The sequence below is a fragment of the Mobula hypostoma genome, chromosome 12 (genome assembly GCF_963921235.1).
Source record: "Mobula hypostoma chromosome 12, sMobHyp1.1, whole genome shotgun sequence".
Classification (NCBI taxonomy): Eukaryota; Metazoa; Chordata; class Chondrichthyes; order Myliobatiformes; family Myliobatidae; genus Mobula; species Mobula hypostoma.
The window spans coordinates 45,353,184-45,366,143 of record NC_086108.1 but is presented as its reverse complement, the minus strand read 5'-3'; positions in this window follow the sequence as shown (position 1 = coordinate 45,366,143).

Here is a 12,960-nt window from a genome sequence, read left to right as displayed (position 1 = left end):
CTGAGATCAATCTTTTAAACAAAGTCCCACTCATCAGGCAATGCAAGAACTTTGTGGCAAGGCATTTAGGTATTGGATCAGAGATCTCAAAGACAAGCCATGGATGACCATTTTCAAGGTTCACAGTATGTCAATATTCACTTTCATTGTTATAGGCCAAGAAGGCCATGGCCTTGCTTTGCATTCGCAATGCTACAATCAGCAATCACCTCTGATCTGGGCCGACAATTACGCGCCGGGTGGCACCTAATTAATTAGCATGTTTATTTCAGCTTTTTTCTTAAAGATGTGCTGTGTGCCTCCCGGGTACTGCTGGACCCCTGCATTCTTCACGGATTGGTATTGGTTCGCTGCCTGGAGGGTGGGGGCCACTGCACCAGCCCAACCTGCGACGACTCAGCCTAACACACCATCATCAGTGTGCTCGGCGCTGTCCCAATTCCGATAAGTGATAGTACACTGTACATACATTATTTCTACTTTATATCGATTGTGTATTTTTACGTGTTATTTGGTATGATTTGGCAGCTTCATAGCTTAAAAGTTACTGGAGAGCACTTGCGCCGTGCTTTTGCCGAGAGCGCTTGTGTGAGATTTTTGTTACAGAGAATAGTTCAGGCAATGAATGTGGAAAAGTATTTTTACTTTATATAGGCTGTGTATTTATCATATCATTCCTGCTTTTACTATATGTTACTGTTATTTTAGGTTTTATGTGTTATTTGGCATGATTTGATAGGTTACTTTTGGGTCTGCGAACACTCACAAAATTTTCCCATATAAATAAATGGTAATTGCTTCTTCGTTTTACGACATTCCGGCTTATGAACCATTTCATGGGAACACTCTACCTTTGGATGGCGGGGAAAACCTGTTTAGTCTTTGTGTTCATTTAGAAGAAAGATTTCCTGAAGATGAGGTACAAGAATGGTCAGCTTTTGATTTCTCCGCAATTGCAGATTGTGACTTCACATTTGGCGATGAACAAGTTAATGCCTTATGTCTAAAATATCATGATTTTCTAGCTGAAAATATTGAAATAGTTAGACAGTTTAATGGTTTCAAATTTTCCATGCAAGAAAAAATTAAATCCAAACTGATTTCAAACTTTGCTCAAATGGTGGCATTTGTACTTCAAAATGAACAGTTTTCTGACCTTGCACAGTTGATGGACATTGGGGGAACCTTTCTTGCGTCTAGTGCGGACTGTGAACGAGGTTTTAGCCTAATGAATCAACTCAAAAACCAGCTGAGAAACCGTTTAGGTGAATGTTATTTGGATATGTTAATGAGAATCAAAAGCTATCAATTGGATGGAAGTTCTATTAGTCTAGATAGAGTTTACAAAGAATGGGTAAATGCCAAAGACAGGAGAGAGAAAAAATAACTGAGTGACTTAAATATGTATGTTATTTTGTTGTTATTCTGTGCAGTTTTATGTCAAATATTTTGTAAACCTACATAAACTGTGCCATGTGTGCATTCAGTGCGCACATACTTCTGTCACAGGAAAAAAATTTGCACAACATAAGATTTTTGCGCACACTGACTACTAAAAATTAGAGAGAACATTGTCTATGATCCTTTCAGCCATTCTCACAGTCCTTCATAAGGACCCATCTGATGCTTGGCTGCTCCCATACCAGATAGAGATGCAACTTGTCAGGACGGTCTCAATGGTGCTCCTGTAAAATTCATTTAAGATGGTGGGGGAGCCTCGCTTGTCTCAATCTCCTCAGAAAGTGCAGGCGCTGCTGTGCCTTCTTATTCAGGGAGGTGATATTGAGGGGAGAGGTGAATTAATCTGTGACGTGAATTCCCAGGAAATTGTTACACTTAACTCTCTCTACACAGGGGCCATGGATGCATAGAGGGTGATGGTTCATCTACACCTTCCTAAAGTCCACAAGCATTTCCATGGTTTTCTCCACATTCAGACTTAGGTTGTTCTTCTCACACCAGTCCACAAGATGCTCCACTTCCTCTCTGCACTCCAACTCGTCATTGTTGTTGACGATGCCAATCACTGTTGTGTCATCTGCAAACTTGATGGCCCGGTTTGAGCTGAATCCTGCAACACAGTCACGAGTCAGCAGTGTATTATTCAATGTATTCAGTAATGTACTTTGAACTATCATACTACCCTAATGAAACAATGAACAATGGAACAATTTTGCAGAAACCAATCCTCCAAATTCACCTCCCCAACATATATTAAAGAACCACCAAAGAGCATTCAATATCCAGCAGCACCTGCACAGATTGCCATGCAGAATATGGCCAGCTATCAACCACATGACAGCCCTTTGCTGCTCGGAGGAATGATGCTTATAGTCATGGAAGTGAGCCAAATCCAAGATGTCCCTTTCAGGAACCCAGCATTGTTCCTCATGTCCGAATCTTTTCCAGTCGACAAGGAACTGCTGAACTCCCCAAACAGTTCATGAATCCTAAATTCTTCTCACAGTGAAGACCTGTTCCTGATCAACACACCTGGGGGTGGCCGGGGGGGATGGGACTGATGTTGGTGGGGCTAAAGGGCTGGTGTTCACAGGTTTTAATTTAGAAATATGGAAAGTGGGATTGATTTTGACGGTTTTGGGGTAAGCCACCGGGTTTGCTTTCCAGAGAATCCTAAAGGGTTCAATGAACTTAGGTGCCAATTTCTTGGACTCTACTCAGAAAGGCAAATCCTAAGTTGACAGCCAGACCTGTTGCCCAAGCTGAAAAGCTGGCCCCTGTCTTCTCTTGCAGTTAGCATTTATTTTAGCCTTTCGGGTTGAAGCTAACAAAATCTCCCTCGCCCTTGTCCATTTCTCCTTGCAGCATTGGACGAGATCTTTGGCAGCAGGAACCCCAACTTCAGCCTCTTGCTTAGGGAAGAGTGGTGGAGAATACCTGAATTGGCATTTGAAAGGAGACTTTCTATGCGCCGAATGCTGTAAAGTGTTGTGGGCGACCTCTGTTCACATCAAATGAACGTACCACTCATCTGGTCTTTCAGAGGCCAGGTACCTTAGGGTTCACCCGCTCTGTCTGTTCGTTGGACTGCAGGTGAAGCCCAGAGGAACAACTTGTTGTTGCCCCGATCAGCTTGCAAAACGCCCTCCAAAATCATGATACGAATTGCGGACCGCAATCCAACACAACGTCCACCAGAAAACCATGGATCCTGAAGACTTGGTGCAGGACAATTTCAGCCCTCTCTGCTGCAGATGGTAGTCTGTCCAAAGCGATGAATTTTCAGGCCTTCAAAAAACAATCCACAATTTCCATGATAACAGTCTTCCTCTTGGAAGGAGGAAGACCCATGACAATGTCCATGGATCTGTGAGACCATCATCTTTCTGGAACAGGCAGAGGGAGAAGGAATGCTTGAGGGTGGGTGTGGGGCTCCTTGTTCAGGGCGAACAGCCCACAAACCTGCACATATTTACAGACATCCCTCGCCATTCCAGGCCACCAATATCTTGTCTTAATGAACTCAAGCAACCTGGCAATCCCAGGGTGCGTGGTCATTGTCGATTCATGTCCCCATTGAAGAACCTGAGATGAGACTTGGAATGAATAGCCAACTTGGAGGGCCGTTCTGAGGAATCTCCCTTTGTGCCTGGGCCTTGCGAACAAGTGTGTTGATTTCCCGGTGAATTGGTATTATCACCTTGGCTTGGGGAAAAACGGTGCTAGGCTGCTCCTCTCGTTCAGGTTCATCATAAAGCACCTGGCGTCTGGTTATTTGACCCCAGTCAATAGATTAGGATGAAATTAAAACAGTTAAAGAAAAGAGACCACCTGTCCTGCCTGGAATTCAAACACTTGGCCTCCTGAATATAAGCTGGGTTCCTGTGGTCTGTCCACACCATAAAAGGATTCTTGGCCCCCTCAAGGCAATAACGTCAGTCCTCCAGAACCAACTTGACCACCCGCAGCCCTCTATTTCCAGTGTTGTTGTTCACCTCAGTGAGGGATAGCTGCCTGGAAAAGAATGCACACGGCTGCAGTTTATTGTCTGAAGGTGTCCATTAAGACAACACTGCACCCACTCCAATGTCCAAGACGTCCACTTCCATGATGAAGGGAAGGTCTGTGTTAGGGGTAATCAAAATAGGAGGAAGGAACACAAGGTGAAACCGGGATGGGGGGAGGGGTGAAGAAAAAAACTGGGAAGTTGATTGGTGAAAGAAAAATCCATGGAAGAAAGAAAAGGGGGAGGAGCACCAGAGGGAGGTGATGGGCAGGTAAGGAGATAAGGTGAGAGAGGGAAATGGGAATGGGGAATGGTGAGAGCAGGTCATTACTGCAAGTTTGAGAAATTGAGGTTCACGCTATCAGGTTGGAGGCAACCCAGAAGGAATATAAGGCATTGCTCTTCCAGCCTGAGTGAGGCCTCATTGCAACAGTGGAGGAGGCCATGGACTGACGTGTCAGAATGGGACTGGGTGGCCACTGGGAGATCCCACTTCTTTTGGTGGATGGAGTGTAGGTACTTGGAGAAGCTGTCTCCCAATCTATGTCCGACATGTCGGAATGAGAATGGGAAGTGGAACTAAAATGGGTGGACACTGGGAGACCTGCTTTATCTGGTGGACAAAGCATAGATGCTCGGTGAAGTGTTCTCCCAATCTACATCTGACATGTCGGAAATGGAATGGGAAATGGAATTAAAATGGGTGGCCGCACTCAGCTTGGAGGGCAATCACATATTTCAGCTGGATAGCCTCCAAACTGATGGCATGAACATCAATTTCTCGAACTTCCGGTAATGCCTCCACCCACTTCACCATTCCCTAATCTCTTTTCCCTCTCTCATCTTATCTCCTTACCTGCCCATCACTTCCCTCTGGTGCTCTACCCTCTTTTCTTTCTTCCATGGCCTTCTGTCCTCTCCTGTCAGATTTCCCCTTCTCCAGCCCTTTATCTCTTTCTCCAATCAACTTCCCAGCTCTTTACTTCACCCCTCCCCCCTCCTGGTTTCATCGATCACCTTGTGTTTCTTCCTCCCCTCCCCCCACCTTCTTACTCTGACTCATCCTTTTTTCTCCAATCTTGACGAAGGCTCTCGGAACGAAATGTTGGTGGTACTCTTTTCCATAGATATTGCCTGACCTGCTAAGTTCCTTCAGCATTTTGTGTGTCTTGCTTGGATTTCCAGCAGATTTTCTTTTACTGTTCTAAAATTGCACAAACTAAACAAACTCTCAGTGCATCATTAAGCCTGTCACTGAACTGACAATGCTCAGATAATCTCTTCAATTCCGCCACACACACTGAAATGGACTCCTGTTCCTTTTGATTCTGCTTATTAAGCTTAAAATCCTCCAAATAATAGTGGATATGGCCCAGTCCATTGATTGGCCCACCACTGAGCACATCTACATGAAATGCTGTTGCAGGAAAGCATCATCCATCATCAGAGATCCCCACCACCCAGTTCACACTCGCTTGTCGCTGCTGCAGTCAGGAAGCCTCAGGCCTCACAACACCAGGTTCAGGAAACTGCCCATCAACCATCAAGCTCCTGAACCAAAGGGAATAACTTCACACAACTTCACTTGTCCCATCATTGAAATATTCCCACAATCAGTGGACTCATTTTCAAGGACTCTTCATCTCATGTTCTTGATACTTATTGCTAATTTATCTATTATTATTATTCTTTCTTTTTATACTTACACAATTCTGCACTCTGACAGAATGCACAAGTTGGGTGGTCTTTCAATGATTCTGCTATGGTTATTATTCTATAGATGGATTGAGTATGCCCACAAGAACATGGATCTCAGTGTTGTATATGGTGACAGATATGTACTTTGAATTGAATTGAATCGACTTTATTTCTTACATCCTTCGCATACATGAGGAGTAAAAATCTTTATGTTATGTCTCCAGGAGGAGGAGGAGAAGATGGCGGTGCAATGCAGCTTGCACGGCCACTCCGGTGAATGATATCTGTAATCTGTCAAGTAGGGTGCTGTGCACAATTCTGATTTGATCGAGATATACGTGAGAGAACAGAGGAACATCTGGAGAAACTTCTGAAATGCCTTTTTCGCTGCCGCTGTTACTGTGTGATCCGGAATTTCCGGAGGGGAAGGCCCTGTTTCCTCGGCTTTGCTTGTTGCTCTGCGGCCGGGACGGGGTCGAAATGCTTGGCAGAGATGGTGCTCGGTGCTCGGTGTCGAAGGGCTGGTCGGAGGCTCGAAGTTTTCCGATGGACTCAGATTCGGCTGTGGTCGGTGCTTCCAATGCATCGACAGTTGTCGGCATCTGGAGGTTTATGGCAGAGAGAGTTTTTCCCTTCTGCCGCCTGTTATCAGGGACCATTCCCACGGTCTGCTCTTTATCAAATTATGGTATTGGTTTTCACTGCTGTAACTATGTTATAATTATGTGGTCTTGTCAGTGTTAGTCTTTGGTTTGTCCTGTTTTTTTTGTGATATCACTCTGGAGGAACATTGTATCATTTCTTAATGCACGCATGCATTTCTAAATGACAATAAACAAGGGCTGAGTGTCCTCGTAATCTAATCTAATAATCTAATCTAAATGTACAATTTGCAATTATAGTAATTTATAATAAATAGAACAGTCAATGTAATATAGAATACACTCAAATCAGCGTGAATTAATCAGTCTGATGGCCTGGTGAAAGAAGCTGTCCCGGAGCCTGTTGGTCCTGGCTTTTATGCTGTGGTACCGTTTCCCGGATAATAGCAGCTGGAACAGTTTGTGGTTGGGGTGACTCGGGTCCCCAGTGATCCTTCAGGCCCTTTTTTCACACCTGTCTTTGTAAACGTCCTGAATCATGGGAAGTTCACAACTACAGATGCGCTGGGCTGTCTGTACCACTCTCCTGCGATTAAGGGAGGTACAATTCCCATACCAGGCAGTGATGCAGCCAGTTAGGATGCTCTCAATTGTGCCCCTGTAGAAAGTTCTTAGGATTTGGAGACCCATACCAAACTCCTTCAACTGTCTGAGGTGAAAGAGTCACTTTTGTGCCTTTTTTACCACAGAGCTGGTGTGTACAGACCACGTGAGGTCCTCGGTGATGTGGATGCCGAGGAACTTAAAACAGTTTGCCCTCTCAACCCCAGGTTCATTGATGTCAATAGGGGTTAGCTCGTCTCCATTTCTCCTGTAATCCACAACTAGCTCCTTTGTTTTTGCGTCATTGAGGGAGAGGTTGTTTTCTTGATACCACTGTGTCAGAGAGATGACTTTCCTGTAGGCCACATCGTTATTGTTTGAGATTAGGCCAATCAATGTAGTGTTGTCAGCAAATTTAATAAACAAGTTAGAGCTGTGGGCGGTGACACAGTCATGGGTACACAGGGAGTAAAGGAGGGGACTTAGTACACAGCTCCAGCCTTCTAATGGTCTTTGACCTGAGCTAATCTTTCTGCCGTCTCTCCTTTCCAAACCACGCATCTGCAACAGAAAGAGCCAGTCAGAGTGGTAGGGAGCAAGCAAAGCAGCATTTGATATTGATAATCCGGGTCAAAAATTTGCAACAGAGGCCTAGTTTTACAGAAATGTGCAAAATCACAATTTAAGAGTGTGGTTTAAAACAGAAGTCTTAAGTTGCAGTTTGCAAATTAGTAAGTGTGTGTTGTTGGAAATAACAAAGTCCAATGAAACAGCATGAGATCAATTTAAACCTCCACTGTTTATGAACAGATTGCACCAAGCATGAGAAGATGTAAGAAGTGTTCTTTTTCTGCAGAAGAACCTAATAGAAGGGAACATCTGTGAGAGGCCAGGTAGCATATTTTAAATACGTAATTGTATTAATCTAAAAGAGATCTTTTGAATCTATTCAATGTAATTAGATGTACTATATAAAATCTTCAAGAAAAACCTCTGCAACGGCTGCTTAATTGATATTTTGTAATGTCACTAACTGAGGTCTTTCTGTCTCTGTACTGCTCCCCCGAGCTGAAGTATCTGGAAGTCAAATATTGTCCATACCATCTGCTGAGTGAGCTCTCTGTCACTATCCTGGTTACTGTATACGCCCCACCCCAGGCAGATGTCAAGCTTGCACTGGAATAGTTGAGCACCATGGTGACAGGCATAAAATGGCGCACCTGATGCTTTCACTATCATCACACGGGCTTCAACCAACCAGGCCACATTTTTCCACTGCTACTTTTTCTAAGATAAGACTATCCTCTTAACATTTTTCCAAAAATAATTTAAACTGACATTCATTTAACTTTAATAATGTTACAGATAACATTCAAGCTACACTTTAGATCATTGACCAGTGACATTTGCTATCTGTATTGGTTGGTGAGGAACATGACCTGATTGAAAATGGAACATTTTAATGTGCCAGATAGCAGAGGTCTCCTGCCTGCAGTCACCATCTGTGATTGCCCCACATTAGAACTTACCTGATGCAGATGTAAAAGGTCAAGCTTTTTAAGCCAAAGCTTCCAAGCCTCGGGAGACAATGCTTGAGCAGTAGATTACTGCTCCAAAGGTTGAACTGAAAGTGGCCTGCCAGAAAGCCTCTGGTACCTGTGAAAGTCCACTGGGCAGCTTTTCTGACAGTCAAAGATGTTAAGGTTTGTTAAATTTCAAAGTCAACAACTGCTCAATAATGCAACACTGACAGTTAAATATATAAAAGTAAATCAAATTAATTAATTAAATTACCTCTCCTTCTTGGTCTTATAGATCTTGCAATGGATCTAAGCTGATGCATGATCTGGGAGTTGATTCACCACTGTCAGGGCTGGAGAATCTGGACGTGACTAGACTACTTGAGGAGTCCAGGAGCAGAGCATTTTGACAGATATGGTGCCCACTTCTACAAATAAGTCAGATCTTCCCATTTGACTTCATATGCATGTATTCCCAAGGCTTGCGGGTGTTCACCGGGAAATTCAGGGTCATTGAATTAATTTGATTTTTGATGCGGATGTGTGATAGTTACCCATTTTAATGCAGTGTAGCTTATGGAGTCTGTAAACTGATACATCCCTGATGTTTTCCTAAAGTTCAAAATAATTAATTTTGACAAACACTATTACAATCCAAAACGGACTTTCAGCAGCCTATAATTTACTGCATTATCCCTGTTTCCCACCTTAAGCAAAGGAACAGCATGAACTACTGTTTTGTTGCCTAGGACCTCTCCTATGTCCTGTGGCCAGAGAGAATACAAATAATTTCATCAAAGCCCCAACAATCTCCTCTCTTGCTTCTCTCAATAACCTGGGATAGATCCCATCAAGTCCTGGGGATTTATCCATCTTAATGCTCTTCAAGAGACCAAATACTTTCTCCTTCTTGATGTCAAAAGCCCTAGCATATTAGAATACCTCAGACTGACCTCACTGTCCTCCTTCTCCTTATTGAATGATGATGTAAAGTACTCATTTAGTACCCTTGACACGTTGGATTCAGGAACTATTTTGTTAATCTGGGGTTTCTAGAACTAGGGGTTATCACCTCAAAATAAGGGATCAACCGTGGGGTGTCACAGTAGCGTACCAGCTAGCCCTACACTATTATAGCTTGGGGTGTCATAGTTCAGAGTTCAATTCCAGCACTACCTGTAAGGAATTTGTTCGTCCTCCCCGTGAACATGAGGGTTTCCTCTGGATGCTCCGGTTTCCTCCCATGTTCCAAACATGTACCAGTTAGTAGATAAGTCAGTCATTACAAGTTGTCCTGTGATGAGACTCGCGTTAAATAGTGGGTTGCTGGGTTACTGGGTGGTGCAACTCATTGAACAAAAGGGCCTGTTCTGCACTGTATCTCTAAGTAGATAGATAAATAACCATTAAGGACTGAGATAAGGGAAAAATTCTCTTTACCAAAGGATAGTAAATCTTTGGGAATTCTCTATCTGAACAATAATGAGGCTCAATCATTCTGCTGTGGATAATCATCAATAGATTTTTGTTTTTAAGGGACAGAGAAATATGAGTTTGGGATGATGTGGCAGTCTGCAGCTTCTGGCAATAGTGGAAAGAATATGCCTCTGGATTTCTGGACCCGAAAGCTTCCTAACACTGTCGCTAGTTGTCTGAGAAACAACTCTTTGCCTTCAGGTCTCAGCCTTTGTTTACTCTTTTCCATAGATTCTGCCTGGCCTGCTGAGGTCCTCCAGCATTTTGTGTTTTTGTGTGTGTGTGTGTGTGTGTGTGTGTGTGTGTGTGTTTTGGCCTACCACTGGGCTTTAGTGGAGACTGAAACACAAATGGAGGATTACCTCATCTTTCTCCACCCTCACCTTCCCATTATGGGATGGAACTCTCTGACACACTCAGTCTGAACACAGGGCGTGCGGAGTTATGGAAGGAAATTTGGAGCCGATCATTGCACGTTACCATTACAGTTTGGGGTATCTGTGGTGTCCCGGGAGGGATAGCGCCTCTTGTGGCAGGCGTATCCACCTTTGGTCGCCGATTGCCACCCAGCTCTCACCTGTGGCTCCAAGTAACTGTTTGCGTGTATTGCTTCGACGGGTGGGCTAAGCCAGGTGAGGGTAGCCAGGAACCTGCAACCCTGGTGAGATAGAGACATGCCTACCCCAGCACGCGAAGCTGGTTCTAGTGGACTGGGTGACTGAGATCAACTACAAGATCCAATGGCTGGGAAGGCAGCGGTGCAACGCTTTGTGGAGAATGAAGGGCATGACAGGGCACAAAAGGTGTCCTGGTCATCCACTGTAGCCGAGGAACTCTCTAGTCATGATGATATTTCGTACCATAGAACAAAGATTTCTGAGGCCAAGAGAGTGGAACTGCCCCAGTGCGGGGGCTTTTTCACTATAAAACACTTCCTGCACAGATTTTATGTCATCAACAGACTACCAACACCATTACCGTTTACCATTTCAACGCCCATTTGAAAGATGATTTACCAACGGCAAGATTTAACAGCATTGCTGAGAAGCAAACTCACTTGTGTTGGCACGGTGACATCTAGCTTTCAGCCTTAAATATCATTATTGCCTCTTGCTCAGTGGGTCCAAGAGTCTTCTGGTCATTTGGGGTACAGAGTACCATGGAGTGGTCTAGGCAGTGGGGTTTATTCCTTCCACTGATGTAGCTCACACGGTGTAGAGAATTGTGGCTATGTTCAGATACTAAGGGCCAACAGCTTCCAAAGCAACCCTTGGCTGCCATTCCCTGGGGGTGCTCACATTCGGCAAATAGCTTATGTTGGTCCCAGTGATTTCAGTACTTCCTCACTATGGTGGACACTTAATCTGGTTTTATGATAGAAATCCCTACTGTTAAAGCTAGTCAGAAGGTACACTTCAGGGATTAGCACGTCTTTTTCTGCACATGCTGATCCCCTTGATTCAATCCGATAATGGTTTGCACTTTTTGGGTTCCAGGGCACAAGAGGGAGCTGTCTCTAATGGTGTACGGTGGGTATTCCATGTCCACTATTACCCTCAGGACAGTGGTCTAATTGAACAAATCGATGTCTTACTAAAATAGCAAATTTGCTTACTTACTTCTGCCCATACCTCATCATTGTGTCTTTCGCCGTGCTTTGTATAATTTGAACAACCGCCCCTTGAAAGAAGGTACTCCCGTTTTGTTACTCATAGGACACTCTATTCCTTTTGTCCCTGGTGGCACATCTTAATGTGCAGGTAAAGTGCCAGCTCAGTTCTGAGGCGGGTGGGTGGGGATGATCTTGGGTGACATATATGTCTTCCTTTCTAGTGGAGGGTGAGATTATAGCCAACAGACAAGGACATACATATTGGGTGATGGTATGAGGGCACACCTATTCTGTCTGTGTAGATGGGGGTAAACTAAGAGGGAATGAAAACATTTTTAACTATCTCTCAGCTCTTGTTTTTTTAAAGGCTTCTGCTAGAACGTTGCTTTGTTCTGTTTAATACTTCCTTGTGTTTTGTTGGATGTCAGGTTTTTGTTGAGACCTGACAAACCACTGATAGTCCTGTGATTTGTAAAAATTGTATTGTTGGTCTGGGAAAAGATGTACATTATGTAATATGTGCAAATTAGGAATACAGTGGACCAAAAAGTGGGAGGGAATGTTGTACACCTAGGGTGACTGGCCTCAAATGACTTTTTTTGTGAAACAAATACCAAATTGATTGCTATTTGACTCTTGCATCCCCGACCACAATGTCGTGTTTTACTCATCCTGTTTGAATTGGCACGATGTTGTTAACCCACCCACTGGGATGAGAACATTATTTTAATGTGAATTTTGAGGTTAACCCGTGGATTTGTATAATGTTTCATGTTTTAATAGTGGTCATAACATTAATTTTAATCATCCAAGGGATATTAATATATATTCTTCATTTTCAGCAGAAGGAAGAATTCTACCTAAACAGACATTCAAGGGGCGAACTGTGGCACATTAGAATCAGAATCACTTTATTGGCAGTATATGCAACATACCAGAATTGATTGTGGTTCGGTGCCAAGCATAAAGCACAAGACAATACCATAACAGACAATACAATAGCAACCAAACAATTCACAAGACAATAGTGCAAATAGCCATGAGCAATCAACATTTAGAATGGACACATGCACAAATGTAATAACCAAACTAAAACAAATGTGAACATATAAACAGACTCAATAATTATCAACAAAACATGGAGAGCAGGAAAAACCATTTAACAGATGGTAAGATTAGATTTTGTAAAACGATGAGTGAATGTCTGTCAGGTCAAATGACAACTTAACTCTTTCTGAATGCTTAGCATGTGGGGTCTGTAGAGTAAACAATGAGTAACCATTAAAATAAGAATGTCTGTCAATTGGTTAGGTAGCTGACTTGATGGATTAGTTTTGGATTGCGCTTATTGTTTATATATGTAAACATAAATATACCTTTTGAAATCCAAGGAAAGTTACGTGTCCAGACACTGGGAGATTAAGGAATGTTGTGTGCTACAAGATAATGAGAAGTGACCATTAAGATGTCTAATTGATTTGT